The sequence below is a fragment of the Uranotaenia lowii genome, chromosome 1 (genome assembly GCF_029784155.1).
Source record: "Uranotaenia lowii strain MFRU-FL chromosome 1, ASM2978415v1, whole genome shotgun sequence".
NCBI classification, from domain to species: Eukaryota; Metazoa; Arthropoda; class Insecta; order Diptera; family Culicidae; genus Uranotaenia; species Uranotaenia lowii.
Genome location: NC_073691.1, coordinates 54,119,105 through 54,125,593, shown reverse-complemented (window position 1 = coordinate 54,125,593; position 6,489 = coordinate 54,119,105).

Genomic DNA, 6,489 nt, shown 5'->3' with positions numbered 1-6,489 from the left:
CTTTTAATGCTTAATGCTGACAAAAAGTCGCATTAAACCACCACTATACGGGTATTGGTTGAAAGGGCTAAACTAGAAGTCGATTTTTTTTCTTTCCGACGCCATCTTGAAATCCAAGATGGCAGCTTCCACTGAATTTAAAATATTTTTAATCAATGAAAATCGCCTGAACATAACTTTTTTCACGTAATACTACATTAAAACTACTATTTTAAGACAATTTAGATAATTTTAAACCACTTCTATTATTTTTTCATTATGTTTCTAATGCATTTAGCACTTTTCTTGTTTTGTTTATAGTTTTTGATTTTTTTGCCATTTATGTAATTCTATTATTCCTATCATGCTATTATGTTTAAATTGTATTGGTCTTATTCTAGCGAAAACTATAAGGTTATTTTTTTTTTTTTTCGATTATAGTCGTTTTACCATCTTTATGGCATTCGCGACTTTTATCAACGGTGCAGTTGGCGGATCGTTATTGAAAAACTTATCCGGTACAACTGTGTTCGATGTTTGCTCTTGGGCTCGACCTCACGGACATCGGCTCAGGAGACAACAGACTTGCCAACTGAGCTATATCACAAGCCACGCTATAAGGTTATGTTGTTTCTGTTTACCGTCTGATTTAGGCACATGTGCCAAATTCGATGTTGCCAAAATCGAATGTTGCCAAAAACGAATGGGGTCTGTATTGTGGTGGTTTTTGTGGGATTTTCAGTCACTTACAGATTTTCAGTGAAACGCGAAAAGAGATATTTGACTTCTATCATGTAGCCTTAGCACCCAATACAATATATTTGGGAGTTTCATGCTATTTTCATTCATTTACAGTATTTTTAAGTTCAGCTGAAGCCACCATCTTGGATTTCAAGATAGCGACAGAATGCAAAAATAAACTTTTTATAGCTTATCCCAATTGACAAACACCCATATTTTGAAGGTTTCATGCGATATTCAATGATTTAGAGCATTTTTAAAGTTTATAGAAAGCTGCCATCTTGGATTTCAAGATGGCGTAAGATAGCAATATTCGACTTCTACTCGTTAAGCCCTTCCACCCACTACCACCTGGGTTTCATGTCATTTTAAGTCATTTACTACATTTTAAAGTTTAGCGGAAGCCACCATCTTGGATTTCAAGATGGCGTCAGATAGCGAAATTCAACTTCTACCGGTTGATTTCTTTCAACTTATACCCCTATAATATAGGTTTTATGCGATTTTCAGTCATTTACAGTATTTTCAAGTTGAGTGGTAGCCGCCATCTTGGATTTAAGATGGCTACGGGCAACGAAATTTGACTTCTACTCGTTTATTACTTTCACCTTATAACCATATTGTGAAGGTTTCACGATATTTTCAGTAATTTACAGCTTTGAAAATAAAAGCGGAAGCCGCCATCTTGAATTAATGATGGCGTCAAGCAACAATTTTTTTCCTACTATTTGGGCCCTTTCACTCAATACTCATATTGTAAAGATATTCATACCACTTTCGGTGATTTCAAGTTTTCAAAGATGTATTTTTTTTAATTTTAACTCAAAACCAACACGCATAACTTACCAAAAATGTGTAAAAATGGGAGTTCCAATTCAAATATGTGCTATCTAATCTGAGCGTGTCCTGTTTTGACATCTTGATCGAGAACTGTCACTAAGTTTTATGGCGGTTTAATAATCATGCACTGAGTGCTATTATAGAACATGCAAAAGAAAGCTTGGAGCAAACTTCTAGGTTTGTGTTTTATAATAGTTTAAAAAAAGCATTCACAACTCTTTCAAAATAACTAAAACAGCATGTTTAATAAAAGTTTTATTAGCGTTTTCAAAACCATCTAAAAACATATGGTCGAAAAAAAATTACAAGCATTCTGCATGACCATAATAAAACCGCCATAAAACGAGCTGTACAAAAAAATGCCATAATTAAACCATAATAAAACTTCCTAATGCTAGTTGGCATAATCTGTGTTACTTGGGATGTATCATGTTCTTAGTCTAAGAGATAAGATTTTCCCAACTTCAAATAGATTCTAAGTGTTTTCCTTTGAAAAGGACTTAGAATATTTTCTCTCAAAAACCGTGTTAATTCGCAAAAACCGTGTAAAAAAAAACCGTGTTAATTCCCGAAAACCGTGTAAAAAAAGCCGTGTAAAAAAAAACCGCGTAAAAAAAACCGTGTAAAAAAAAACCTAGGTGTATAAGGATTTTTTTTTTGTTATGGGCCAGTCCAGTGTGGAGTACTAGAGTATTTACTACGGTATGCCAACAAGAATTTCTTCAGCTCCATCTTCCAGTCTTGGCCCAGCTCCTGTGCAATTTTGAGTCGTTTCAATGTGATCCTGATTTGGCGTTCCACTTTCCCATTTATTTGGGGCCAATATGGTATGGTATTAAGTAGCTAAATGCGTTGATATTTACAAAACTTTGAAAACGCTTCACTATTTTCGCTCAATTGTGGTACGTTGTCAGCGTTCAATGTGAGTGACATTCCAAATCTACTAAAAATCTGCATAAGTTGAAATATTGTGCACTCCGCCGTTATAGAATCCATTTCAAAATATTTGCTATAATAGTCAATCACTACCAGCAAAAATTGACCTTCTGGGAGCAGACCCAGAAAATCGATGGCTTCGTCTTCCCACGGTCCGTTCGGCATCTCTCGACGCGCCATAGGCTCTGGAGCTTCTGGAGCAGATACTAACGTACCAAAAACATCGCTTCACAAACGTCTCCACGTCTCGGTCCATTTTTGGCCACCATACTGATGTGCGGAGATGGCTTTTTATCAATCACGAACCGAGATGACCATCATGAGCTAAAGATAATACCTGCTTCCTCAGATTACCTGGGGCTTCTATATGATCACCCCGCAGAACTACATGTTCAATCGCGCACAATTCTCTTCCCACAATGCGATAAATCACTGGCAAATCTTGGAGACGGTTGTTGCGTAGACATTGCAAAACCGTTTGAATTTCATTGTCTGCCTTCGAAACCCTTTGAATTTCTTCCCAACGAATCGCAGCAGTTGATGGCTGGGCGAGTACAGCTACAGAGTTTTTTAATATACCAAAACACGAAATCGACCATATTTTGACAGGCAATCGTAATCGTAGGCATGGTATTTAAGCGAACACCTGGCTGTCAAAAAGCGCTCCGTCTCCACCCTCCACCACTAAGAAACTTTTGGTACCCCTTGCCAACTTTTCTTCAAAATGCTTACACCCTAGCTGTGAGCACCCTGGTCTATGCTGCACACGCCCGATCATATTGAACCATTAATGTTTGAAAAATAACCATAATGCAAGTTCTGTGGATTAAGTCGTTTTATTAGTTTTCAGAGAAACTAAACAAGTACATTTGAAATCTTTCGGCCGACCATACTAACGATAGCACTTCCTTTTTAGTTTGGCAATAGTGGTCGTTAATGATTTAGAAGCGAAGCTTATTACTCGAGACTCTCCGGTTTTTTTTTTCCTTTGAAAAAGAATAGCTCCAAGGGCCGATGGACTAGCATCCGATATGACTGACGTTTTATCATCAACATTAAAGTGTCTCAAAATCGTGTCAACTGCAAGGGCAACTTTGATAGCATCAAATGCAGTTTGCTGCGGTTTCCTCCAATTAAATCTACTAGACGATAAAGAGATTACCAAGGGGTTCATCAATTTTGGCAAGATTCGGAATGAATTTGTTCAAATAATTTGCCAGGCCTAGAAAGCTTTTCAATTTCGAAAAGTTCGCTGGCCGGCGGAAAGATTTGATGGCGTCCACTATACTAACAGGAGGTTTAATACCCTGGCCTGTAATGACGTGTCCCAAAAACTCAATGTCGGCTACACCGATTTCATATTTTTCATGGTTGATAACAACTCCCCGACATTCATTCGTCTCCCATCAGTCAGTGAACACGGTCGTGTTTTTGGGCAGCCTCGTGTGTGAAAAAAGTATCCTTTGTTCGGTTGATAGGAGACAGTTACCGCGTTCAATCCGGTGTTTTTTTTGCCGTATGGTGACACAGAAGACAATCAAATTCCTGCTAGCTACCGAAGCAGAAAAGTGCCCTCGCTAGCAAAGTAAAGGACTTTCCCGAAACTTGGCCTTTCGAGTGCTGGAGGCCAGCAGTTTTTTTCTGCCTGCAGTTGTTCCCCGTGAAAGTGAAGTGGCCCCCTCTGGAAGTGTTTCCCCTACCAGGCGGGTGAAGGTCGTCGTCATTGTTTGACAAACGGCCTGATAATCTTCATTAGTCTGGTTGTCCCGCTCGTTGAGATTCGTGGCAGCCATCTTCAATCAACGAAGGAAGACCACGTGGTTGGAGCCATCGTTAGACACTGGACCATATATACGACTTGGAAATTGGCCGAATAGTCGTGAAGAACGAAAAAATCAAACAAGTTTGTAATTTCTTTTATTTTTTCACTGTTTCTACTCTATCTTTTTTCCCTTTTTAATATTTCAACAATTAAGTGCTTCGCTCATATTTTTAAAACGGAGACATTAGTGTCTCCGTTGAAAAAATATGAACGAAGGCGGGGGGTTAAACCCCTCAACTGATAATGATGAGAATATGACCTACGAGAATGAGGAGCATCTGGAGGATCCAGATGCTGCTGGTCCCTCAAATGCTCACATTTCTCAGACGGACAGTAATTCCTCATCATCAGTTGAGAGTAGAACAACCCGGCTCCGAAAATATGCGGAAGGTTCATCTTCTTCTGGATCTTGGGTGGTTTTTATCCGGCCCAAAAAGAACGGCAAGCCTCTCAATGTGGTACAGATCACCAAAGATCTGGCGAGGTGGACCTCTGTAACCAGTGTTACAAAATTGCGCGCAAACAAGCTGCGCGTTGTTGTGGGTAACTCGAAAGCTGCTAACGAGATTGTAGCCAGCAATTTTCTGAATTTAGAGTATCACGTTTACATCCCGTCTCGAGACGTAGAGATTGAGGGCGTGATCACAGAAATGAGTCTGGACGCGAAATACGTTAAATCCAACGGCGTTGGTAAGTTCAAGAGCCTCGATTCGACTTCTGTCGAAATCGTGGATTGCCGTCAATTCAATACTGCCAACGTCGTAAATGGAGTTACAAAGTACTCGCCTTCAGCTTCATTTCGTGTGACCTTCGCGGGTACCGCCCTCCCTCACTACGTCTTGATTGACGGAGTTTTAAGGCTTCCTGTGCGACTCTTCGTGCCTCGACCCATGCATTGTCAAAATTGCATCAAATTGGGGCACACAGCGTCGCACTGTTGCAATAAGCCACGCTGTCCCCAATGCGGGGAGAATCATGGGGCTGGAGCATGCTCAGCAATAGAGCAGAAATGTGTCTATTGCGGGGGCTCACCCCATGAAATCTCTTCGTGCGAGGCATTCAAGAGTTGCTGGGATAAACAGAAGCGCTCTTTAAAAGAACGATCGAGACGTTCTTATGCCTCTATCTTAAAGAGCGCTTCTCCACTGGCCCAACCTCATTCGAGTAACATCTTTTCTGTGTTGCCAGTTGACAACGAAGAGGCGACTGACGAGGAGAACCCTTTTGTTTTCGTTGCGAACTCCCGGAAACGTGCTAAAACAACTCCCAAGACACCCAAAATACCCAAGAAAATCCCTACAATGAGCCCTCCAATCAGTGTCCCTAAAAAGCCGAATGCTGCAGAACAACAAAAACTAAATCCTCCTGGATTCCGCACGATATTTTCACCACAGAATAATCCAAGTCCAGCAGGGACCTCAAAGGCCCCCATGAAAAATGCAGTTTTGTCAGAATCCACTTCCCAGCCGGGATTGTTTAAGTTGGCTGACATTCTAAATGGAATGTTTTCGTTTTTCAACGTTTCTGAATCCATCAGAAGCATTGTAACAACAATGCTTCCTGTATTAAAGACATTTTTGAAGCAATTGATGCAAACTTGGCCCCTCATTTCAGTGTTTATCTCTCTCGATGGCTAATTTACGCCGAGAGGTCGGAGATATCACTGTGTTACAGTGGAATTGTCGTAGTTTAATCCCTAAACTGGATCCGTTCAAATTTCTTCTTAATGAAACTAGTTGCGATATTTTTGCCCTTTCTGAAACATGGCTTTCTTCTGAATCAAACATCTCCTTCCACGATTTTAACATCATCCGTCTGGATCGCAACGATTCTTATGGAGGGGTGCTTTTGGGGATCAATAAGCGCCACTCCTTTTATAGAATCCACCTCCCTTTATCAGGAGGAATTGAAGCTGTTGCATGTCATACAACTATAAGAGGTAAGGACTTATGCGTTGTCAGTTTGTACTGGCCTCATAGAGTTGCAGTGGATCGAAATCACCTAGAGGACCTGTGCTCAGTGCTTCCTGAGCCAAGGTTGATCCTGGGTGACTTCAATTCACATGGAACTGTCTGGGGAGAACAAACTGACGATTGTCGTTCTACTCTTATTTATGACATTTGTGACAGTTTCAATTTAACAATTTTGAACACGGGTGAAAAAACACGAGT